Source organism: Mustela lutreola, chromosome 7, assembly GCF_030435805.1.
Source record: "Mustela lutreola isolate mMusLut2 chromosome 7, mMusLut2.pri, whole genome shotgun sequence".
NCBI classification, from domain to species: Eukaryota; Metazoa; Chordata; class Mammalia; order Carnivora; family Mustelidae; genus Mustela; species Mustela lutreola.
The window spans coordinates 83385305-83412719 of NC_081296.1; the positions used below are offsets into that span (position 1 = coordinate 83385305).

General features: G+C 35.6%; 1 long non-coding RNA gene across 1 annotated transcript in view; it reads left to right on the forward strand.

The window, feature by feature from the left end:
- The window catches only part of LOC131835332 (uncharacterized), a 136709-nt gene that overhangs the window by 17230 nt on the left and 92064 nt on the right, over window positions 1–27415 (forward strand). Inside the window, exon 2 of the long non-coding RNA XR_009355132.1 lies at window positions 23666–23701. This is a non-coding gene — a long non-coding RNA (uncharacterized LOC131835332). The remainder of the gene's footprint in view (window positions 1–23665; window positions 23702–27415) is intronic.

The window sequence follows — 27415 nt, forward strand, 5'->3', positions numbered from 1 at the left end:
ATTGAAGTGTTGTTTAATGCAATTTTGTTTTATTTAATTATGAATTTTAACTTTGTTAATATGTGTATTAACTTATTTTTTTAAAAGATTTTATTTATTTATTTGACAGAGATCACAATTAGGCAGAGAGGCAGGCAGATGGAGAGAGAGAGAGGAGGAAGCAGGCTCCCTGCTGAGCTCCATCCCAGGACTCTGGGATCATGACCTGAGCTGAAGGCAGAGGCTTTAACTCACTGAGCCACCCAGGTGCCCCAATATGTGTATTAACTTATTTTGATTGTATGCCATGATCCTGTAAATTCTCCCAGGTAAAAGTCTTAGAGGGAATATGACATTAAGATACTTAAAAAAAAAAAGATTTTCTCTAGTTATTTGAGAGAGAGAAAGTACAAACAGTGGGGAGGAGCAGAGGGAGAAGCAGACTCCCTACTGAGCAGGGAGTCTGACATAAGGCTCCATCCCAGAACTGATCATGACCATACCCAACTGAGCCACCCAGGTGGCTTTTTTTTTTTTTTTTTTAATCGAGTATCTACATTTGGGACTTAGAGTGGTTTTCCTTTAGGCAGATAAATCATTTGTGTTCTGTGGTGCTGATATGGAGACAGAGGAGATATAAAGATAAATTGTAGAACTGTCAGTTGTTGAACTGTCTACAAAAGCAAAAGAGTGACACCAATAAACATTAACAGGCTGGAGTTGAAGCTCCATATGCTTAATAAATATTTGTCTTTGAATGACATGCACCATTGATAGATGTAATATGTTCTATACTCCTTTGATTGCCATTTCAATTATAATTCCAATTTTACAAGGTATTTTATTTTATTGTGAGCTTGAAGAAATCAGGCTTGAGCCTCAGTTTCTACTTGTGTTTTATATAATGTTTTTCTATATATTATATTAATATGTAATATTTACATATTAATTTATAATTATGTATTTATATATAATACTTATATATTAATAATTAAATATATAATTTTATATATTACATTTTTTTGGTATATTACTTTATTTGAGGTTCCTTTGCTGGCTATCAGCAACATGAGGTTTTGCTAATATAATAGGCACAGAGTGAACTCTATAGTCGTCATATAAAAAAATTCAAAGTTGAATTAATGATGATCTTTAAGATTTATGTTATGGTTGTTTTACCCTCTTGTTTGACTCTTTCTTATCTGTTTTCAAATGGAAGTGTTATAGTGCAGTGTAATCTTGTATATTAATGCATGTTAATGGGGGACAAACTCAAACCTTTCTATTATTCCTTGGATGCAGGTTGAGGTATCATAGTAAACTGAGCCTTAGTACTAGTCCTGTTGTTAACTACCTGTGAACCTTGAAGCAGGTCATTCTGTCTCTGCTTCTTGATTCCATGTATACAATACAATATCTTGTTTCTTTTTATTTTTTACTCTATCTGTTTAGAAAAGTAAATATATGCTCATTGTATAAAATGCAAATGCAAAAAGGTGTAATAAAAGAAGAAAAATGAAATTCACACACATACACATATTTGCAAATACATATGTATATACAAACATGATAAATGTATATATAAATTTTATTTTTCTTAAGATCTCCTTAAGACATATCAATGAATAGGCATCTCCACTGTTAAAGGATACTGACCATCCCATTTAATGAACTCTGTTTCACTGATGAAACATTTAGGTTCATTTTTTGTTGTTGCTGCTTGTTTTGTTTTGTTTGCTGTTTGTTTTGTTTTGTTTGATTTGTTTTTTGCTATTGCAAGCAACACTACTATAAGTATATCTTTACATCCACATTATAATCTCTATTTAGAATGAACTTCTAGGAATGGGCTTGTTGGATTAAAGAATATTTATATTTAATATTTCACTTCTGCCATCATGTTGTTCCCCCACAAAGATGTTCATGTTCTACACTACAGCAACTCTGTTTCCCCACACTGTTTATTGGTAGCATTTTCATCTTTGTCAGTCTTATGACAAGTGACATCTCACCATTACTTGTTATTATACTGTCTTGCAGTATAAGGTTATATTTTGAAAATATAATTTAAAATAATTATGACAATTATGATTTTTATCATTTTCTTTTATTTTTTTTCATCATGGTAAGTGTACACTTTAATCCCTATCCCCTATTTCCCTTATACCTCCACTTACCTTCCTCTGGCAACCATCAGTTTGTTCTCTATAATCTGTTTCTTGGTTTGTCTCATTCTTTTCCCCCCTTCGCTTATTTATTGTGTTGTAAAATCTACAAAAGAGTGAAATCGTATGGTATTTGTCTTTCTCTGACTAGTTTATTTTGCTTATACTCTTTAGCTCTATCTATGTCATTGCAAATGACAATATTTCATTAGTTTTTATGGCTGAGTTTTATTTCATTATATATAGATAGATACATACATACATATGTACATCACACACACAGACCACTACTTCTTCATCCATTCGTCAGTCAGTGGGCCCTTGGGCTCTTTCCAAAATTTGGTTATTGAAGATAATGCTTCTATAAACATCGAGGTGCATGTATCCCTTTGATTCAGTATTTTCGTATTCTTTGGGTAAATACCTACTAGTGCAATTGCTGGATCACAGGGCAGTTCTATTTTTAACTTTCTGAGGAACCTCCATACTCTTTTCCACAGTGGCTGCACCAATTTGCATTCCACCAACAGTGCAAGAGGTTTCCCCTTTATCCACATTCTCTCCAATACTTATTTGTTCTTGTTGATTTTAGTTATTCTGACAGGTAAGAGGTGATATCTCATTGTAGCATTCATTTGCATCTCCCTGCTGATAGCGATGAGTATCTTTTCATGTGTTGGTTGGCTATCTCTGTGTCTTCTTTGGAGAAATGTCTGCTCAAGTCTTCTGCCCACTTTTTAATTGGATTATTTGTTTTTTGGGGTGTTGAGTTTGATACATTCTTTAATAGATTTTAGATACTGATCCTTATCAGCTATGTCGTTTGCAAATACCTTTTTCCATTCAGTAGGTTGTCTTTTAGTTTTGTTGATTGTTTACTTGGTGTGCAGAAGCTTTTTATTTTGATGTAGTCCCAAGAGGTTATTTTTGCTTTTGTTTCCCTTGCTTCAAGAGACATAGCTAGAAGGAAATCGCTCTTGCTGATGTCAAAGTGTTGACTGCCTGGGCTTGCTTCTGGGATTTTTTTTATGGTTTTAGGACTCACGTTTAGGTCTTTAATCCATTTTGAGCTTATTTTTGTGTATGGTGTAAGAAAGTAGTTCAGTTTCATTCTTTTGTATATTGCTGTCCAGTTTTCCCAACACCATTTGTTGAAGAGACTATCTTTTTCCTACTGCATGTTCTTTCCTGCTCTGTTGAAGATTCATGGAGCATAGAATTGTGGGTTTATTTCTGTGTTATAATTATAATTTTTAACTTCTGCTAATAATGAGACTAATCTCAGGCTAGAATGGTTGGGATAGAATTGGTTTTTTTGTTTCTTTGTAGATTACTTTCAAAGGGGTTGCCTTTTCATCCTTTCCATGGATTAAAAAATTCATTTGCTTCCTTCTGTATGTAGCATACAAATTCAAGGTCTGTTCCAAAATGCATTTTCACTTTGCCTCATGGTGTCATAGCACCACATGATTAGGTTGTATTCCTGTAGAGATAATGTCATACAGTCTGTGCCCGGATCTGTGTAAGACTAGATATTGCTTATTTAAGTACTTTTTAAAAAAAAATTGTTAGCCTATAAAAACACAATATAAAATGTTCATTTCAGCTTTAACAATACTTAATTAGTGACATTTCCTTCAACAAAGTTTCTTTCTTTTTATTGGCTCTAGACAAACTGTTTTTTTATGTTCTACAAATGTACTCATATTTTTTTTATTTCTTTTAAACTTCATTATCTTTTTGATGACACAGTAATTTTCTTTCTATCTTTTATCTCCCTTTAGCTGACATCTTCACTTTGTTTTTCATTCCAGCTATGCAAGCTTTTATCCATTTGTTTTGGTAACTTTTAAATCTTTTTTTTTTTTTTTTGAAGATTTTATTTATTTATTTGACAGAGAGGGAGATCACAAGTAGGCGGAGAGGCAAAGAAAGGAGGAAGCAGGCTCCCTGCTGAGCAGAGAGCCTGATGTGGGGCTGGATCCCAGGACCCTGGGATCATGAATTGAGCCATAGGCAGAGGCTTTAACCCACTGAGCCACCCAGGCGCCCCTATTTTGGTAACTTTTAATGGAAAATTCAATTTCTATGAAGTATATGCTGTTATTTTTCGACGTCTTAATTAAGTTCTCTAAAGGTTAGGTGAGCAGCTTAAACAAAAAAATGTATAAATGTGGCATGACCATTTCCTCATGGGAATCCACCAGGGAGGATTTGGGGTGAATAGTGACAAGTTACATTACATGGACATCCTGTTTTTCATTAATGTCTTCTCAGCATTAAGGTTCAGGGAATCTATTTAATGCTCTTTAACTTTGAGATTCAGAAAGATTTATGTGTAGTGAAGTAAAGCAGACAGTATAAGTAACCAGGAAAAAAGAAAGGAATGGAGACTGAAAAATGATAGTTAGGATTCAGAACTCAGGACAATAAATTGGTTTTACAAACAATAATTATGGCTAAATAATGGCTAAATTTTATTTTTTTTCCCGGCTAGCTTCAGTGACCATATGTGTTGGCTTCATGTCAAAGTCTTCTGAATATAATGGAAACATATTAAAAGAAATATGTTAAATGGAAAAATATTGAATATAAATAACAGCAGTGAATTGGGAATGATATTCAGTGTTATTAATGTGAATCAAATATCAGAACAACAAATACAGCGATATTCCATTTGGGTATTTTTTTAGAAAGCATTTCACAAAATACAGATGTAAATTGGTCAGTACTTCTCCAAAACAGAATGAAAAACCTTACTTTCCTGCAGACTCAGGAAATTATTCAGAATGTAAATATAACAATTCATCTATTGACTCTGTATCCTAGGAAATATCAAGAAGAATTGTCTGGTATAAATGCAGACCTTGGGCTTGCTAAAATCAATATTTATCTCTCAGGTCAGTCAATTTATTGATATTCATCTCAATGAGAAGTCAGTTTGTATATATATCACTGTGGACTAAATTTCAACATAGAAATATTTAAGTCTTGAATTTAGTTTTGCCTTCCTGAGACTCCTTCCCCATCTGCCTCCTGATTTTACATGATTTGTAGAAGGGCCAAAAGAGTTTAATATATTAAATATTTTAGGCTTTTTGTCTCTTATACCATTTAGCAAAACCAGAGTGTTTTCTAAATGATTTAAAATGATAACATCCAAAGGAAACTCTTACCAACTTAATTTCTCAGTGAAATTTTCATAGGGTACATAGAAATTATTTTCAAAAAAATGATGTCGTGATTTTAAACCCAGTAAGTGCAAAGAAGTATGATAAGTAGAGGTAAAAACTCCTAAAATACTTCTTTTATGTGGCAATCATCAACTGGTAATTGTTGTAATGTAGAAAAAGACACATTATATATGAATATAGAATTCAAGCTAATATTACAAGCTAATGAAAAGGAGCAAGTTTGCGGTGTATCTACTTCATACATTTGTTGTTTGAGCTAGTCACTTTTACTTTGAAGCTGATAGCTACCTTCATTACAGAAACTGGTGCCTGTCTTTAGATATATTTGATTTATTTCTTCAAGTATACTTAAATTGTACTTATTTTTATTTTTGTATTAAGGAACCAAGTATATTGAATATTTTTAAGTCTTTTTTTTTTTTTAAGATTTTTATTTATTTATTTGACAGACAGAGATCACAAGTAGGCAGAGAGGTAGGCAGAGAGAGAGAGGAGGAAGCAGGCTCCCTGCTGAGCAGAGAGCCTGATGTGGGGCTCAATCCCAGGACCCTGGGATCATGACCTTAGCCAAAGGCAGAGGCTTTAACCTACTGAGCCACCCAGGCGCCCCATGAATATTTTTATATTGTAATTAATATATGTCTTGCTTAAACTATACCTGATAATAATACATAATTGACATAATCATATCAGATTCATTATTTACCTATTTATAATAGGTAAATATTATGCCTATTTAATAGGTATAATAATTACCTATTATACCTGTAATTACCTATTATACCTATTATAATAGGTATATTATTATACAGTGGGTTCAGTTTAATTGTTACCTCTAAAATACCCAACGAAATTTTACTATTCTTCTCTCTTGTGTGGAATGATGTTAGGTGTTAGAAAATCAGAATATAAGGTTTATAAAAGCAGATTTACTCTCAAGGGATCTTACATGCTCAGTATACCAATAATCACGAATGTCAAGGCCGTCAAGAAAGGCCAGTAAACTTGGCTTCAGTTGCATATTTCAAGTCCTTTGGCAGTGAAGACATCCCCCCTTAAGGGTATGAATTTCTCTTCTCTAAGCTCTGAAGCTAAACCATGGCTATTGCCTTATTTCTCTGACCTCCTGCATTTTGGCAATCTAATTAAGTAAAGGGAAATCAACCCTCTTGACTTAACTATCAGACTTACTGTTTCTCTTTTTATTTTCTGATTTTGATCACTAGTTTAGCCAAAATTGGTCTTTTACTGTTTGTACTTAACCTCAAATTCTGAAGACTGTATAATCTCATTATAGTTTTCCAACTCCTCTCTTTAAATATTTTAGCGTAGATGTTTTTATCAGTCTTAAAGCCTGAATATAATTAACCTTCCCATATTATGTCTGCTGGCAGAGCTAAGAACCTTTTCCTGACACCCAGACATTATAGTCATACCTACATGACAGACATTATACAAATTAACTATAATTAGTTGTCCTTTCAGTATAAAGTCTTCTTTCCTTAAGGTTATATATTTGGCTGATTTAGCTTTAGATCATGTCCTTTACATAAACTAGTCTAATGAAAATTAGTTAAAACACTTAACACTCATTTAAAGTTCTTTCAAATTTTTTGTTTACTGGGGTACCTGGGTGGCTCAGTCGGTTAAGCATGTGACTCTTAATTTCAGCTCAGATCATGATCTCAGGGTTGTGAGATCGAATCCCAGGTTGGATTTTGTGCTGGGCATGAAGCCTGCTTAAGAGTCTCTCTCTCAAAAAAAAGAAAAAAAAAAAGAGTCTCTCTCTCTCTCCCCCTCCCCCTGCTCTTTCCCTCTCTAAATAAATAAATAAAGTCGATTTCTTTAAATGGAATTTATTACTTTTTAGTTGATTAACTTGTTTTTTTATAGAAACAATCTTGGATTTCAAGGAAAGCCTTTTCTGTTTTCTTTTTTTCAGCACAAGAATTCTAAGTATAAAGTATATGGTAAAGCACTTAAAATTTTAACTAGTTGAATTGATTGGGAACAAATAAATTTTGGATAGCACTTTTTGGAAAATTAAGTAATATCCATTCTTTCAAAATTTGGGGATTTTTCTATCTCCATTTAACTGTCAGTTTTTCAGAGTCCTTCCCTTGCCTCCATGTTAGAATAATTATTTATATTAGTCTCTTTTCTTGCTTCCTGCTACTTTCAATTAAATTATCACAATTTTTAATCATAGATTTATTTATATTTATATACAAATATATTTAAAGTTATTTGAAGATACAAAATATATATATATATTTTTAAGATTTTTTATTTATTTATTTGACAGAGATCACAAGTAGGCAGAGAGGCAGGCAGAGAGAGAGAGGAGGAAGCAGGCCCCCCACCGAGCAGAGATCCCGATGTGGGGCTCGATCCCAGGACCCTGGGATCATGACCTGAGCCGAAGGCAGAGGCTTTAACCCACTGAGCCACCCAGGCGTCCCCAAAATATATTTTTATTTATATTTTTGTTTGCTCAGTATTTGCCTGCTGTGCTAGTTTGCAAGGTCAAAGAGCCCAGGAATCATGTATATTTTGTTCATCACTATATATCCAGGGTAGTAGAGTATCTGGCATATAGTCAGTTATAAATAAATGTTTGCTGAGGGAATTAACTAAGAATTATAGTGAAGTAGAAGAAAGGAGAAGGATGAGGAGAGCTGCAGGAAAAAGAAAATGGTGATTAATTTTCATGGGTTCTTACTGTGCAACAGCTATTTCATCTTCACAGCAAACCTATCAGATCAGTATCATTGAAGAAAAAGAGGCACAGAAGGTTAAGTAACATGTTTGTGCTTGTGGTCACACCCAATTCTGAATAGGAAGACGATGGCATTTTCCCTAGCTGTTCATCTCACTGACACTATCTTTTTCTGAGACTGTTGGTGCATGTGAAAATAGGCTTACATAAAAGTAGTGGTATGATGTGTATTTCACTGACCCATATGTAGTAACTGGATTTTTCAGGCACTAAATAGATTCAATTTATCTTAATTAAAAGGTTTTTCCTAAGGAAACATAATTGCAGTGGTAGTAATTGTTTCTCTTGTGGTCCATTTGTCTTCTGGGTCTGTGAGCTATATACCCTTACCTGTCCAGTTATGTCAGATGTTCCAACTAAAGTTTTCTGAAGCTTCATGATTATTGTGTGAACCATAATTATGATATAAAGTTATTAAATCCATGTATTATCTTAAGCCATAGAGTTGCTCTCTCCTTTAGTAGTAAAGAAACAGGCCAACATACTGTTCTCAACTTCTTTCCCTCCCAATAAACTGATTTGTTCTGAACTTCCACATTATTTGTCCTCGCTTTATAGAAAAAGTGTTCCTAGTTTCCAGGGCTAGTTCCTTTGTCCTTGATTGAATTCATTCTTCTTACTGATTGAATTCATTACTATCCACAGTTCCATAATTATTATCCATAATTTATCACTCAATTTATAACTAGTTTCTTTATCTTCACTAGATTTTCTTTGGTCAACAAATATATCAAAGTCTCCCATATTTCAAGTGTAAACAAATAACAAAAACTCTTTCTCAGGCCTTGCTTCTCTGCCAAATTGACACCTCATATCTCTTCTTAACTTTATTAAATTTTTGAAAGACTGTTTTAAATTGCTATCTTCATTTCTTAACCATCCATTAAAATGCTTCTTTATTGCTTCTTTCTTCCACATTTTACTGAAAATGCTTTTCAGAGGTCATCAGTAATGTATAGTTTGCCAGTTCTAGTCCTTCTTTATAGGCCTCAGCTTCCCCAACTTTTCTACTATATTTAACCACTGTTGGCTACTCTTCATTCCCTAACCTTTCTGCTCCATTGTTCCCAGACATTCTTCCTTACTTAGTTTTATCATAGTTCTTATATTCTGGTCTGAGGTAAAAAAGATCTTATTTTCTTCTTAATTTTAGAATTAAAAAATTTTTCGGGTATTTTTCCTTAATTATTTTACTGTTTCTGCTTCCTTTAATTAACCTCAAAAAAGTATGTAATCTTTCCCTATTTTTCTGGTCTTGGACTTTTTATTGTTTAACACAAATATTTTAAAATATTGCTCTGGCTTCTGGACAGTAACTATCAAATTTATGTTTTTCCTGAAATTCTAACTCTAATTCCCAAAAATTTACATGATGTCTCAAAGCCCAATTAAACTTAATCCAGTGGAGCTGGTACTTCATCTTCCCAGTCACTTATGCAAGGAAGCTCAGGTATCTTTGAATCTTTCATTGCCCTCACCCACACTACTGGTAAAATATTAAATTCTGTTTGTTCTGCTTCCACAATGGTGCTTCATCAGTTTATTGTTTATTTTCAACTATTCTTCTAATACTGCATGTAGTGACAGCATCTCACACACAAAGTATTCCAGTAACTTTCCAACTGGTATCGTCTTTAGCCTTTCCATATACTACTCCACCTTTTATGCTCAATAAAGAATTTAGGTGTCTGCCTGTGGCCTATAAAAATAGTCACATATCCTAAAATGGCATTCGCAGTTTGCAAGACTGATTTTATTCTGCTTGTATAGACCACGTCTCAATGCAATCTTCCATTATGCTTAGCTTTTAGTCATTTTTCGAAGTATACTGTATATATTCATGCCCTCATGCTCTTAGTCCTGATGAACTTGGAATATCTTTTCCCTACTTTCTTTCCTGTCATTTAAAGCTGGTTAATCCTCAGAAGGTTATATTAGTTTATTCCATTTTGCATTATGATTGCTTGTCTCCCTATTTTGTAAACATTTCTAAAACAGAAATAATTTTATTTCCGTTTGTATCCTTCACTTCTCTAATACCACCTGTGTAACACAAAAATTCTTTCTCTCTCTTGCTGGTACATAGACAGTGTTGATGAAAAATTTCTGGTGTGTTACTATGAAGTTATGAGACTTCAAAGACTCATGAAAGTCAGTTTGGCACTTTAATGTCTCTTTCATACAGGAATTCTTTTACATGGAGCAAAGTATAGTTTGGCAAAAAAGTCAGGGTTAGTCATTAAAAAGGCTCTATTCATCAATTCTCTTTTTAAGAGCCTATATAAAGTGCTTGATATTCCCATGTAAACTGGCCTTCATTGCTCAGGGCTCTTTACCTAGATCCTTCACCAAGAGAATTTCTTTCAGAATGTACAGACTGCAGCTGATTTTCTTGAAGAATTTAACTACCAAATCTCTGAAACACAGCAAATGATTGCCATTGCTGCTTATTTTTTGCTAATGAGTGGTGAAACTGGTGAGTGAGTGTAGGGTATTAGGAAAGGCAACAATGGAAAGATTATTGAACAGAATATTTACCAAATGTCAGAAAAGCTTTTACAAATATAAAGCTAACAGTGAATACAATTCTAAACTACTTATAAATCCAACAGAGCTGTTCTTTTTTTTTTTTTTTTTTTTTTTTTTTTTTTTTTTTTAAATTTAAAGATTTTATTTATTTATTTTACAGAGAGAAATCACAAGTAGATGGAGAGGCAGGCAGAGAGGGAGAGAGAGGAGGAAGCAGGCTCCCTGCTGAGCAGAGAGCCCGACGCGGGACTCGATCCCAGGACCCTGAGATCATGACCTGAGCCGAAGGCAGCGGCTTAACCCACTGAGCCACCCAGGCGCCCCCAACAGAGCTGTTCTTAATAAAACTTCAAATGTATCACCTCAAAACATGTTTATTCGGAAAGAGTTTGAAACTTTTAATTTAGTTCTTCACATGTTTTCTTAAAACAGTAAATAGAAAAATTTGAAAATATAGATGAATAAAAAAATCTGGTTTTTAGTCATCAGAAAGTAAAACTCTTTTTTTTAAGTTTCTTTTTAATTTCAGTTATTAAACATACAGTGTCATGTTAGTTTTAGATGTATAATACAGTAATTTAACACTTCTGTAGAACACTTGGTGCACATCATGGCAAGTGCATTCCTTAATCGCTATAATCTATTTCATCCATCCTCTCACCCACCTCCCCACTGGTAACCATTAGTTTGTTCTCTATAGTTAGGAGTCTGCTTCTTGGTTTGCCTCCCTCTCTGTTTTTTTTTTTTTTTTTTTTTTTTTAATTTTTCCTTCGCTTGTTTGTTTTCTTAAATTCCACATATGAGTGAAATCATATCATGTCTTTCTGTGATTGACTTATTTAACTTTTTAAATTTAAGATTTCATTATTTATTCATGAGAGACAGAGAGAGAGGCAGAGGCAGGGGAGAAGCAGGCTCCCTGCAGAGTAGGGAGCCTGATGTGGAACTCGATCTCAGGACCCTGGGATCATGACCTGAACCCAAGACAAATGCTTAACCGACTGAGCTACCCAGGAGCCCTCACTTATTTTCACTTAGCCCAGTGCACTCTAATTCCATCCATGTTGTTGCAAATGGCAATATTTCATTCTTTTTTATGACTGGGTAATATTCCATTGTATATATTATATGTAATATAGGTATATAAATATATAATATAAATATATATATATATATATATATATATATATATCTCCTCTTAAATATACCATTACTAAGAAGTAATCCATTCATCAGTCACTGGGCACTTGGGCTCTTTCCATAATTTGGCTATTGTAGATAATGCTGTTATAAACATCGAGGTGCATGTATCCCTTTGAATTAGTATTTTTGTGTTCTTTGGGTAAATACCTAGTAATACAATTGAAAAGCAAAACTTTATGTCTCTATGCACATGAATTTTTTTAAACAAAAATGGGAGCTTATACGGAATTTACATTTTATTTTATTTTATTTTGAATTTGCATTTTAGTTAACATGTTTTTAAAATCTTCTTGCACCATTAAATGCAATATTATTTTTAATTATTGCATATTAATCTAATTACAGTTATTTACTCTAGTATTCAGAGGATCCATAAATGTTCAGTATCTAAAATTACTCTCATGTAAATTGTCTTATAAAAATTTTGGCTGAGAATTTAGTAGAGTATGTTTGGGAGGACAAGAGCAGCAGGGAGAGAGGGAAGATTTGAGAAGACACACTAAATCATGGTTCTCCCAGGGCATATTTCTAGCTCCAATATCCTTGACTCACACTTCTACCAAAAAAGAAAAAAATATATAAATATATTCGGTCTGAATATTCAACTGATTTTTGAAGTCCTTTGATGACTCAAAGAACAGTTGCAGACATAAGAAATGAAATTTCAATCTGTGCCAGTTAGAAGTTGAATAACTATTTCATTATTAATATCAATAATATTTTATTCATTACACATACCAAAGAGATCAGAGTTTATTCATTCTTTCATTCATTAAACACAGCTATGACAACCTTGCTGTGTCTCTAGAATGGGAGGAAGAGAGAGAAATAAATGTCATCACTTTCAGTGAGTGAAGTAGAAAATGGAAGCAATTTGGGTAGTCTATTGACTCAGTGCAAGTAACTATTTTTTTTTTTAATTTTATTTTTATTTATTTATTTGTCAGAGAGAGAGGTAGAGTGAGCGCAAGCACAAGCAGACAGAGTGGCAGGCAGAGTCAGAGGGAGAAGCAGGCTCCCTGCAGAGCAAGGAGCCCGATGTGGGACTCGATCCCAGGACGCTGGGTGAGCCAAAGGCAGCTGCTTAACCAACTGAGCCACCCAGGCGTCCCAGTGCAAGTAACTCTTATAGTTTCTCTTTGAATGCCCAACTGATCAGAATTGCTCGCTGGGCTTGCTGTTTATGTAATCAGGCTGTTCTACTTTGTGTGCTGCAAAGCACCTGAGTGTCCTGCTCTGGTCTTGTTCTTTCTTTGAAGAAAAGGGAAGCTTGGCAATGAAGACTCAAGTACTTATTAACAACATTTTTCCTTGTTTTCTTTCTTGAGAAGTTTTTTAAACTACATTCCAAGATTTGCTCTTTACATGGAATACATATTTATAGAGGAAATAAAACAACCTTCATGCTTAAAAACAATCTAGCAACCCATGATAATCCTTATTTAAGTGATTTTGGTGGGTTTCATAATGGTAGGATTTAAATACATTTCTGTGACAGGGGGACTCTTCAGGCTAGATTTGGCCCCATCTTACACATTCCTGGGACTTTGTACTACATTTGTAAAATTATCCGATTATAATTTAAATAATTATTTGTTTGATTCATCTATCACCCATAGATTGTAAGCTTCTTGAAGTCCGAGACCATGTTCATCTTATTTAGTTCAGATTTAGTTCTATATTTCAGAGTGAAACATAGTTTATGGCACAAAGTAGGAGCTACAAAATATAGGTTGAATGAATAAATAATTGAATAGATCTTTAAGAGCAGGATTAATATGTAGTATTTTTCTAGATATATCTGATCAAGGAACCCTTCTTTTGTGGATTATCTATTAATATTTCATACTATTTATTTTTCTACTTGGATCATATGCAGGCACTTTAAGTGCACAAAGTCCATATTAAGGAGATCATCTTGTATACAGTACCTAGTTGTCCTCTTTTGTTCTGTACATCAGAAATGTTATCACTGTTGTTGTAGGAGTCCACATTAAACCCGAGGATAATCCTTAATTTTTTTTACTCTCATGCACATTCCACTGGCTCCCAGCCCTTTCTGCTTCTACTCTTTTTTAAAACCCTATTTTTAAGACCCTAATTCCAAGCCGAGAAAATTTATCTCTGACCATAGTCTCATCACTGGTTTTCCTTGTTACCCCACAATCACTTATTGCAGCATAATAACCAGAGTTTTTGTCGTATTCATATCTTATTTAAAACAATTTGTGACTTTAGAAAAATTTATGTCAATCTTTGCTTACCTCTTGATTTTGGCATTTTATTCCTAGTCAGTGCTTTGTACTTTAGTTACATTGAATGTTTTGATTCCCCCAAACCAGCATGATTTTAGTTCCTGATTTCATCGTATAAGGCCTCACCTGTGTGCACTGCATGATGCCAAGATTGTGCTGTGAGTGGAGCCCCCTAGAGCAGTGCAGCATGACTTCCCTACCTGATCACTAAACTTTTTGTTTGTTTGTTTTGTTTTTTTCTTTATTTTGTTAAATACTGTGGGACACTTTCTGACCCTTTTTCTTGTTTCTTATTCTTCTTGTGTTCTGACTAGACATCCTGACTTCTGGGGTGTGTATCATGATTGTTGGGCTCCCTTGCTTTATGTCTCCAGAGCCTCCCTGTTTTTCTTCTGCCACAGCACTTTTCACAGCCTTCTATCTTGTTTTCTTTCTCTCTCTCTCTTTCTTTTTTCTCTCTTCCTTTCTCTCTTTTTTCCTTAACAGACTGAAAGAACTGTGGAAGCAAGACCTCTTGAATTCTTCTACTATTATTATTATTGTTCCATCTGGCCAGTGTCTAACAAGGGCCTGTATCCTTCTCAGGGTCTTTGTCTTTGTGCTTTACCCTGCCCACAGTGCTCCTGCCTGGGTATCCTCCAAACTCTCTCATACCTTCAGGTATTTACTCAAGTATTGCTTTCTTAGGTTTCTATATTATGCTATCTCATCTCCTGTCCCTCCTTATCTTCCTTTTTTTTTTTTTTTTAATTTTGCCTCTCTTATGGACTGAATATTGTGTCCCTCTAGAATTAACATGCTGAAAACCTAAACCTCAGTGTGATGGTTTTACGAGATGGAGCCTCTCAGAGGTAATTAGGTTATGATGGTGGAGCCTTCATGAATGGGATTAGTGCCCTTATAAGAAGAGACAAAGGAGAGAGACCATCTGTGTTTTTTCTGCCTTGTGAAAATACATTGAGAATATGGCCATCTGTAAATCAGAAAGAGGGCCTTTGCGAAGAACCTGACTATACTGGCGCCCTAGTGAGACTTTCAGCCTCTGGAACTATGAGAAATAAATATTTGTTGTTTAAGCCATCCAGTCTGTAGGATTCTGTTTTAGAAGTTGAAACTGACCAAGATAGTTTCTCTGTGAGCTCTATGGAGCTTACTATGGGGGAGGATGAACTGTTAGGGGTCAGAGTAGCCAACTATGATGATAAGACAAAATGAAAGGAATAGCTAAACCTTTAATCACTGACTGCTATAGTGTAAGCAAGAAGCTAAGCTGGGGAAAACATGGGGTCCCTACTCTTCCATTTTCCGTATAGAAAAGCCCACTGGTCAAGGGTCATGGAGCTCAGCACAGATGTGGGGGTTTCACTGCTGAGGCAGCACTGAGAACAAAAGGTTTCTGCAGTTTTGTGGACCTGAAAGCTGATGGGAGAGAGAAAAAGACTAGGAGTTAAAAAGTACTGAGCACTGATTAAGACTGGAGAAAAGTGTCTTCAAGCATAGTGCACCTTCCCATAAGGAGCTGTAGGCAGAGTAACCTGGAGATAGCCTCAGATGAAGACTCCTGATTAATAAACCTTGATGTGAAAGTGCTTGGGCTAGTAAGTATGTGGATGAGAATAAGAGCATGGCTGACCAAGGGGCCTGAAACTTTGACTGTAACTCCCTTCAGATTGCAGTGCACTGGCTGTACACCAGGTCTGATGTGGGGAGGGCAGCTATTCTCCATGAGACCTGCAAGATAAGGCCTTTGTAATTGCTGATGATCAGACCTAGGTTTTTTTTTTTTTTTTTAAGATTTTATTTATTTATTTGACAGAGATTCACAAGTAGGCAGAGAGTCAGCAGAGAGAGAGTGGGGGAAGGAGGCTCCCCGTCAAGCTGAGAGCCCGATTCGGGGCTTGATCCCAGGACTTAGAGAACATGACCTGAGCCGAAGACAGAGGCTTTAACCCACTGAGCCACTCAGGTGCCCCACACTTAGGTTTTTAAGCAGGAGTCAGACTCCTCAGTCCCCCTAGAAGTTATCACTTTTAACATGCTATATATTTTATTTATTATCTCTATCTTTCCATGAGAATATGAGCTATATAAAGGCAGGCAAATTTTCTTGATTGGTACTGTATTGCTAATGTGTAGAAAATGATAAGTAACTAATATTAGTTCAATGAATTGATGTGTTTTTTTTAAAAAAATTTTTATTTTTTATAAACATATATTTTATCCCCAGGGGTACAGGTCTGTGAATCACCAGGTTTACACACTTCACAGCACTCACCAAAGCACATACCCTCCCCAATGTCCATAATCCCACCCCCTTCTCCCAAACCCCCTCCCCCCAGCAACCCTCAGTTTGTTTTGTGAGATTAAGAGTCACTTACGGTTTGTCTCACTCCCAATCCCATCTTGTTTCATTTATTCTTCTCCTAACCACTTAAGCCCCTATGTTGCATCACCACTTCCTCATATCAGGGAGATCATATGATAGTTGTCTTTCTCTGCTTGACTTATTTCACTAAGCATGATACGCTCTAGTTCCATCCATGTTGTCGCAAATGGCAAGATTTCATTTCTTTTGATGGCTGCATAGTATTCCATTGTGTATATATACCACATCTTCTTGATCCATTCATCTGTTGATGGACATCTAGGTTCTTTCCATAGTTTGGCTATTGTGGACATTGCTGCTATAAACATTCGGGTGCATGTGTCCCTTTGGATCACTACATTTGTATCTTTAGGGTAAATACCCAATAGTGCAATTGCTGGGTCATAGGGCAGTTCTATTTTCAACATTTTGAGGAACCTCCATGCTGTTTTCCAGAGTGGCTGCACCAGCTTGCATTCCCACCAACAGTGTAGGAGGGTTCCCCTTTCTCCGCATCCTCGCCAGCATCTGTCATTTCCTGATTTGTTGATTTTAGCGATTCTGACTGGTGTGAGATGATATCTCATTGTGGTTTTGATTTGTATTTCCCTGATGCCGAGTGATATGGAGCACTTTTTCATGTGTCTGTTGGCCATCTGGATGTCTTCTTTGCAGAAATGTCTGTTCATGTCCTCTGCCCATTTCTTGATTGGATTATTTGTTCTTTGGGTGTTGAGTTTGCTAAGTTCTTTATAGATTCTGGACACTAGTCCTTTATCTGATATGTCGTTTGCAAATATCTTCTCCCATTCTGTCAGTTGTCTTTTGATTTTGTGAACTGTTTCCTTTGCTGTGCAAAAGCTTTTGATCTTGATGAAATCCCAATAGTTCATTTTTGCCCTTGCTTCCCTTGCCTTTGGCGTTGTTCCTAGGAAGATGTTGCTGCGGCTGAGGTCAAAGAGGTTGCTGCCTGTGTTCTCCTCAAGGATTTTGATGGATTCCTTTCGCACATTGAGGTCCTTCATCCATTTTGAGTCTATTTTCGTGTGTGGTGTAAGGAAATGGTCCAATTTCATTTTTCTGTATGTGGCTGTCCAATTTTCCCAGCACCATTTATTGAAGAGGCTGTCTTTTTTCCATTGGACATTCTTTCTTGCTTTGTCGAAGATTAGTTGACTGTAGAGTTGAGGGTCTATTTCTGGGCTCTCTATTCTGTTCCATTGATCTATGTGTCTGTTTTTGTGCCAGTACCATGCTGTCTTGATGATGACAGCTTTGTAATAGAGCTTGAAGTCCGGAATTGTGATGCCACCAACGTTGGCTTTCTTTTCAATATCCCTTTGGCTATTCAAGGTCTTTTCTGGTTCCATATAATTTTAGAATTATTTATTCCATTTCTTTGAAAAAGATGGATGGTACTTTGATAGGAATTGCATTAAATGTGTAGATAGCTTTAGGTAGCATAGACATTTTCACAATATTTATTCTTCCAATCCAGGAGCATGGAACATTTTTCCATTTCTTTGTGTCTTCCTCAATTTCTTTCATGAATACTTTATAGTTTTCTGAGTATAGATTCTGTGCCTCTTTGGTTAGGTTTATTCCTAGGTATCTTGTGGTTTTGGGTACAATTGTACATGAGATTGACTCCTTAATTTCTCTTTCTTCTGTCTTGCTGTTGGTGTAGAGAAATGCAACTGATTTCTGTGCATTGATTTTATATCCTGACACTTTACTGAATTCCTGTATAAGTTCTAGCAGTTTTGGAGTGGAGTCTTTTGGGTTTTCCACATATAGTATCATATCATCTACGAAGAGTGATAATTTTACTTCTTCTTTGCCGATTTGGATGCCTTTAATTTCCTTTTGTTGTCTGATTGCTGAGGCTAGGACCTCTAGTACTATGTTGAATAGCAGTGGTGATAATGGACATCCCTGCTATGTTCCTGACCTTAGCAGAAAAGCTTTCAGTTTTTCTCCATTGAGAATGATATTTGTGGTGGGATTTTCATAGATGGCTTTGATGATATTGAGGTATGTGCCCTCTATCCCTACACTTTGAAGAGTTTTGATCAGGAAGGGATGCTGTACTTTGTCAAATGCTTTTTCAGCATCTATTGAGAGTATCATATGGTTCTTGTTCTTTCTTTTATTGATGTGTTGTATCACATTGACTGATTTGCGGATGTTGAACCAAGCTTGCAGCCCTGGAATAGATCCCACTTGGTCGTGGTGAATAATCCTTTTAATGTACTGTTGAATCCTATTGGCTAGTATTTTGGTGAGAATTTTCGCATCTGTGTTCATCAAGGATATTGGTCTATAGCTCTCTTTTTTGATGGGATCCTTGTCTGCTTTTGGGATCAAGGTGATGTTGGCCTCATAAAATGAGTTTGGAAGGTTTCCTTCCATTTCTATTTTTTCGTACTGTTTCAGGAGAATAGGAATTAGTTCTTCTTTAAATGTTTGGTAGAATTCCCCCGGGAAGCCGTCTGGCCCTGGGCTTTTGTTTGTTTGGAGATTTAAAATGACTGCTTCAATCTCCTTACTGGTTATGGGTCTGTTCAGGTTTTCTATTTCTTCCTGGTTCAGTTGTGGTAGTTTATATGTTTCTAGGAATGCATCCATTTCTTCCAGATTGTCATTGCTCATAGTATGTTCTTATAATAGTTTGTATTTCTTTGGTGTTAGTTGTGATCTCTCCTCTTTCATTCATGATTTTATTTATTTGGGTCCTTTCTCTTTTCTTTTTGATAAGTCTTTGATAAGTCTTTGATAAGTCTTTCAAAGAACCAGCTCCTAGTTTCGTTGATTTGTTCTATTGTTTTTTTCGTTTCTATTTCATTGATTTCTGCTCTGATCTTTATGATTTCTCTTCTCCTGCTGGGCTTAGGGTTTCTTTCTTGTTCTTTCTCCAGCTCCTTTAGGTGTAGAGTTAGGTTGTGTACCTGAGACCTTTCTTGTTTCTTGAGAAAGGCTTGTACTGCTATATATTTCCCCTCAGGACTGCCTTTGTTGTGTCCCACAGATTTTGAACCGTTGTATTTTCATTATCATTTGTTTCTATGATTTTTTTCAATTCTTCTTTAATTTCCCGGTTGATCCATTCATTCTTTAGAATGATGCTGTTTAATCTCCATGTATTTGGTTTCTTTTCAAACTTCCTTTTGTGGTTGAGTTCTAGCTTTAGAGCATGGTGGCCTGAAAATATGCAGGGAATGATCCCAATCTTTTGATACCGGTTGAGTCCTTCTTTAGGACCGAGGATGTGATCTATTCTGGAGAATGTTCCATGTGCACTAGAGAAGAATGTGTATTCTGTTGCTTTGGGATGAAACGTTCTGAATATATCTGTGATGTCCATCTGGTCCAGTGTGTCATTTAAGGCCTTTATTTCCTTGCTGATCTTTTGCTTGGTTGATCTGTCCATTTCAGTGAGGAGAGTGTTAAAGTTCCCTACTATTATTGTATGATTGTTGATTTGTTTCTTTGATTTTGTTTTTAATTGGTTTATATAGTTGGCTGCTCCCACGTTGGGGGCATAGATATTTAGAATTGTTAGATCTTCTTGTCGGACAGCCCCTTTGAATATGATATAGTGTCCTTCCTCATCTCTTATTATAGTCTTTGGCTTAAAATCTAATTGATCTGATATAAGGATTGCCACTCCTGCTTTCTTCTGATGTCCATTAGCATGGTAAATTCTTTTCCACCCCCTCACTTTAAATCTGGAGGTGTCTTCGGGCTTAAAATGAGTTTCTTGGAGGCAACATATAGATGGGTTTTGTTTTTTTATCCATTCTGATACCCTGTGTCTTTTGACAGGGGCATTTAGCCCATTAACATTCAGGGTAACTATTGAGAGATATGAATTTAGTGCCATTGTTTTGCCTGTAAGGTGACTGTTACTGTATATGGTCTCTGTTCCTTTCTGATCTACCACTTGTAGGCTCTCTCTTTGCTTAGAGGACCCCTTTCAATATTTCCTGTAGAGCTGGTTTGGTGTTTGCAAATTCTTTCAGTTTTTGTTGTCCTGGAAGCTTTTAATCTCTCCTTCTATTTTCAATGATAGCCTAGCTGGATATAGTATTCTTGGCTGCATGTTTTTCTCGTTTAGTACTCTGAAAATATCATGCCAGCTCTTTCTGGCCTGCCAGGTCTCTGTGGATAAGTCAGCTGCCAATCTAATATTTTTACCATTGTATGTTACAGACTTCTTTTCCCGGACTGCTTTCAGGATTTTCTCTTTGTCACTGAGACTTGTAAATTTTACTATTAGGTGACGGGGTGTGGGCCTATTCTTATTGATTTTGAGAGGGGTTCTCTGAACCTCCTGAATTTTGATGCTCGTTCCCTTTGCCATATTGGGGAAGTTCTCCCCAATAATTCTCTCCAGTATACCTTCTGCTCCCCTCTCTCTTTCTTCTTCTTCTGGAATCTCTATTATTCTAATGTTGTTTCGTCTTATGGTGTCACTTATCTCTCGAATTCTCCCCTCATGGTCCAGTAGCTGTTTTTCCCTCTTTTGCTCAGCTTCCTTATTCTCTGTCATTTGGTCTTCTATATCACTAATTCTTTCTTCTGCCTCATTTATCCTAGCAGTGAGAGCCTCCATTTTTGATTGCACCTCATTAATAGCTTTTTTGATTTCAACTTGGTTAGATTTTAGTTCTTTTATTTCTCCAGAAATGGCTTTTATATCTCCCGAGGGTTTTCTCTAATATCTTCCATGCCTTTTTCGAGCCCGGCTAGAACCTTGAGAATCCATCATTCTGAACTATAGATCTGACATATTACCAGTGTCTGTATTGATTAGGTCCCTAGCCTTCGGTACTGCCTCTTGCTCTTTTTTTTGTGTTGACTTTTTCTGCCTTGTCATTTTGTCCAGATAAGAGTATATGAAGGAGCAAGTAAAATACTAAAAGGGTGGCAACAACCCCAGGAAAATATGCTTTAACCAAATTAGATCCCAAATCGTGAGGGGGGAGAAAGGGGATAGAAAGAGGTTCAAAAAGGAAGAAAGAAAAAAAAAAAAGAAAAAAGAAAATAAAAGAAAAGAATTAAAAAAAAAAAGAAAACAAATAAGAAAAATATAAAAAAGAAAAAATATATATATTGGATAAACTAGTTAAAAAACGTTAAAAAAGATAAAGGTAAAAGTTAAAAAAAAATTTACCAGAAGGCGAGAAAAAAAACAAAAAATGAAAAAGAAAAAAATTAAATTAACTGCAAAACTAAAAAAAATCATAGGAAAAAGCCATGAGTTCCGTGCTTTGCTTTCTCCTCCTCTGGAATTCTGCTGTTCTCCTTGGTATGGAAACCGCACTCCTTGGTAGTTGAACTTGGTCTCGCCTGGATTTCTTGTTGATTTTCTGGAGGAGGGGGCCTGTTGTAGTGATTCTCAAGTGTCTTTGCCCCAGGCGGAATTGTACAGCCCTTATCAGGGGCCAGGGTGAGTAATCTGCTTGGGTTTGCTTTCAGGAGCTTTTGTTCCCTGAGAGCTTTCTGTAGAGTTCTGGAGGACAGGAATACAAATGGCGGCCTCCTGGTCTCCGGCCTGGAGGAACCCAGAGCCCAGGGCCCCACTCCTCAGTGCGCCCTCAGAGAACAGCGCCCAGTTACTCCCGTCTGCCTAACCTCCGGCCGGGCTCCGAGCTTATGGAGCCTGCGACCCGTTTCAGGGTAACACCAAGCTGCGAGCTTACTGTCGGCTCTGTCTCTGTAGCCAGCTTTCCCATTCTAATACCCGCAAGATCTGCGACACTCAGACACCCCCGATCCTTCTGTGACCCTCGGGACCTGAGGCCACGCTGACCCCGCGTGGTTTTCGCCCCGGTTTAGCCTCTGGAGCGATGTCCCTCAGCGGAACAGACTTTTAAAAGTCCTGATTTTGTGCGCTGTTGCTCCGCCGCTTGCCGGGAGCCGGCCCCTCTCCCCTGGGGTCTATCTTCCCGTGGCTTTGGATTCACTTCTCCGCTGGTCCTACCTTTCAGAAAGTGGTTGTTTTTCTGTTTCCAGAATTGCTGTTCTTCTCTTCGATCTGCGGATGGATTTTCAGGTATTTGCAATCTTTAGATAAGCTATCTAGCTGATCTCCGCCTAGCTGAAGTAGTTTCAGCCTGCTACTTCTCCGCCATCTTGACTCCTCCCGATGTGTTTTTTTAATATCTGCATTTTTACTCTTACAGTTAAACTTCAATTTCCTTGAGGATTGGGACCTTGCCACATATTTTTTTCATTTAAGTACATCTCACTTCTCATTTAAATTAGATAGTTCACCTGTTAAAGATTCATTTGTAATTTTTGCCATTTATCTTAAAATAACACTTTAGAGTTATAATGATTGAGTCTAATCCCCTCTTTTTATTTAAAATTTGAATTTTTTTAAAAACAGTTTCTATACCCAGCTTTTTTCTCTTCCAAGTTAAATTATCTCTTTTTCCCTTAACCATTTGTCATATGACAGTGGAGTTGAGATGGTTAATTTTATGGGCCAATTTGCCTAGGCTTTGGCACTCAAATATTTGGTCAAACACTAATCTAGATGTTGCTTAGAGATATTTTTTAGATGATATTAACGTTTAAATCAGTAGACTTTGAGTAAAGCAGATTGTCCTCTATAATGTGGGTGGGCTTCATCCAGTCATTTGAAGGCCTTAAGAAAGAGACTGTACTTACCCAGGAAGAGGGAATTCTACCAGCAGATTGTCTTCAGACTTGAATTTCAGCATAAACCCTTCCCTGGGTCTCCAGCTTGTCAGCACACTCTGTAGATTTTTGCCAGTCTTTACAATTGCATGATTGCATGAGCTGGTTTCTTAAAATCTCTCTCTCTGTAGATACATAGATAAATATAGATATAGATATAAATATAAATATGAATGTAAATATATACATCCTATTGGTTCTGTTTTTCTGAAGAACTCAGGCCAACACAAGAATACTGTCTTTTCACTTGTTTACTCTCTTCTGAAATCATTATAGTTTATCAGTGTTCCACTTAATATATGGCTTCCAAACAGATACAGTGCTCCAAATATGATCTTACCAGTGTAAGGTACAGGGACATTATTGACTTCCTTCCTAAATACTGCCTTTGTGTAAATGCAGCATAAATGTGTGTGACATTTATTGGCTCATATTGAATTTCTCATTGATTAAAAAATTATCTAACTCTAGCATCTGTTTTGTTCCAGGAGTTGTGTTGGGAGCTGTGACTATGGACCTACAAGGTATAGTCCCGTTCCTCAAAGTATATGGATATTTTTCCTATTTAAATTTTTTTAAAATTTATTAATTATATTTATTAACATATAATGTATTATTTGCCCCAGGCGTACAGGTCTGTGAATCACCAAGTTTGCACACTTCACAGCACTCACCATTTCATATACCCTCCTCAATGTCCATAACCCAAAACCCTCTCCAATTTTTTTCCTATTTGTAATCTTTGCTATCCTGTGTTTGTGAGGTTGACTTTTTAACCAGGAGTATTAGACTTTATATTTATCTTCTAGAATTCCTTCTTACTGAATTTGATCCATTGTTCCAACATTTATAATGAAAAAAATACTGATTTTTTAAAATCATGATTCTATTATTCAATACTTGACTATTTCTCTAAATTAATATACATCTTTCTACATCTATATTCATTTTTTAATTCAAAATTGTGAATAAGGCTCACAACAGGTTCAAAAATGAGCCATGTATTTGTCATGGGTTGAGAATAATTGTTCAACTAACACGTACCACATAATTTACAAACATCCTCTTCATATATATCTTGTCCAAAAGACATCAACAGAACACTGCATTAAATGCCTCATTGAAATGCAGATTCACTATGTCTATATAATTTAATTAATTTGGTATAATTTATTCTTAGTTAATTTAAAGTGGCTCTTGGTGATTACCACTTCCTTTTCTAGGTGTTCATGAGCCATCTGTCTAATTATATGTCTTGGAATTTTGTTGGTAATTGAAAGAATGCTTTAAGATGTGTAATTTTTATATGTACATTTTAATTTTACATGGAATTCAGTAAAATATCTCATTTCTCAGCATCTTTCTATATATCTTTTTTTTTTTTAGCATTCTTCCCAGTCACCATGATCATCCATTGGTGCTGTAATTATAAACAGAGGTTGTCTTGTGGTATCCAAGGGCAGGGATACAACTGTATTTCAGATGACTCACATACCAGTCTATTTGAAGGGAACTCAGTAATTTCTCTCCTTCTGTTATCTCTGTTCTTCTCTTCATGTCACTTTTTTGGGGGGTGGGAGATATTTTTATGTTTTCGAGTTAGGAAGTAGTGGCTAATACCAATAACACTCAAATTTGTATCCTATTTTATAGGTTTCAGAAAGTAGCTTATTTTAGGTTGAAATATCTTATTCCATATTCTATGCAGAGAGTGTTTTTGTTTCTCTTGGTTAAGGTTTCTATGTCTGAATTAATCAGTATTGTCAGGAGATGGAGTTATAATGTATGAACACGACTATCCTATTGAAATGTGGATGGCAGGAAGTAGAATGGAGTTTCCAGAGCTGGAGATGAAGTACAGATAACCCAGTAGGTATCCAAATCATGCTTGGTGTGTCATTTAGGTATTCAAGTGTCAGAACTGGGCAGTCTGGACACAGGACACTTAGAACTGGAAAGTCAGTACCTGAAATTAGTCCCTGTTTTTCCTGGGATATCAGGTCTCACCTCTACACTTTCCTCCATGTGCGTGCCTTATGGTCTTGCTGCTTTTAAAATACTTGCACACTTGGGCTAGTTAAGGCTTTTGTTTCTCCATGATGTCAGTGTGCACATGGCTCAGATTTGCCATGATGCTAATGCTAGTCTGCCTTAAAATGACTTAAAAAAATTTTTTTTTAAATGACTCTTCAATTCTACTACTTACCTTTATCTGACTACTATATCTGTGTAGTGGTTTTTATTTGCATTTGTTTTATCCTTACTAGTATAAAGATGCATTTCCATCATAGAGAATGTAAGCACTAATTCCTTTTGCTTATTTATTATTTTTGATTAATATGAAGCAATCAGCATCAAGTACTGGAATTAACTATTTTTTTTTTTTTTACTATTTTTCTTTTTTAAAAAGTATCTTTCTCATGGCTGACAGAACTTTTTATTATCTTTAGTTATCTCGTAACTCTATACTAGACTTTATATTTCTGGAGTCTGTGCAATCTCTTCAGCCTCAGTTTCCTCATCAGTAAAATGGAAGTAGAGATACCTCTATGTGAACGATTTAACATCTTTTATACACATAAAGATGTTCAAAATTGTAATCCTTTCTTTTTATCCTCCTTATAGTGCATTCAGGAAAATATATGTAGCTGTTAGTTCCCTTTATATACTGTTCCCTTTTGTTTCCTCCTTGTTGTTGATGTTTATAATTTTCTCATCAGAATTTGTTTTTCAAGACCTCCAATCTTTTTAAAAGACATGAAGTCATGGAATCACTCAGATCTCCTCTCTGAAATTTTTGAAATCTGCTTTCTAAAGTCCAAGCTACCTGTCAGACTGCACTGAGTGTTTTCTTTCTGGGCTATTTCAAGCACTAAGATGACAAGTTGACTTTCTTTCAAGGTTCCTGTCACTTGAATTTCATGAACCAGTTCTTTCTTTTTGGTCAAAGTTAAATTCAGAGTAATAGTCCCTCATTGCTTCATCAACTAGCTGAGAGATAATATTTGCAGCAAAATGAGACTTCTAGCAGATGTTCATTGGCATCTCAGCTAGAACTTGCATATCTCTAGTTCATTTTCACATCAACGTCATTTATACCTCTCACGCTAATCATCGCTATGGTATAGTGCACTATTTCTCAGACTGTGGCCAGAGAATGAAATTTCATGGACCATGAGTATTATGTAGAAATTTAAAATTGTGTGTGTTTTATTTTAATAATAATCTAATAACTTAATGTAACCACATTCTGGGTTATTATTTCATTTATTATATTTGCATACATATTTATGATCTCACAGATGGTAAGTGCTCACCTAATGTGACACTATTTAATATTGTTGTGCTGGTGAAATAAGTAGGGCTACCACTAAGATAGCATATCTTAATGTCAAAATGAGAACAATATTCTTGTATTTGTTGCTGAATTATTTTATTTGGTAGAGAACCACAACTTATTTTTTTGCCAATTAAATTTGCAATTAAAAGGTAATTTTCTTTTTTGAAATAGTAACTTTTAAAAAATTCTAGTGTAGTTAACATATGGTGTTATATTAGTTTTAGTTGTACAATATAGTGTTTCAACAGTTTTGTACATTACTCTGTGTTCATCATGATAAGTATGCTGTTTATCCCCTTCCCCTATTTCACTCACCCATTTCTTTCATCAGTGTTTTATAGTTTTCAGAGGACAGGTCTTTCATCTCCTTGGTTGAGTTTATTTCTAGGTATTTTATTATTTTTGATGCAATTAAAATGGGATTTTTTTCTTAATTTCTCTTTCTAATACTTCATTATTTCTGTATAGAAATGCAATGGATTTCTGTATATTGATTTTGTATTCTGTGACCTTACTGAATTCATTCATCAGATCTAGTAATTTTTTGGTGTAGTCTTTAAGGTTTTCTATATACTGTATCATGTCATCAACAAATAGTGGAAGTTTTACTTCCTTTCCAATTTGAATGCCTTTCATTTCTTTTTGTTTTCTGATTGCTGTGGCTAGGACTTCTAGTACTGTGTTGAATAAAAGTGGTGAAAGTGGATGACATACTGTCTTGATTCTGATCTTAGGGGAAAAGCTCTCCAGTTTTCATTATTGGGTATAATACTCGATGAGTTTTTCACCCAAGACCTCTATTATGTTGAGGATGTTGTACTATGTCAAGTGCTTTTTCTGCATCTACTGAAATGATAATTTTTAAATTCTTTCTCTTGTTGATGTGATGTATCCTGTT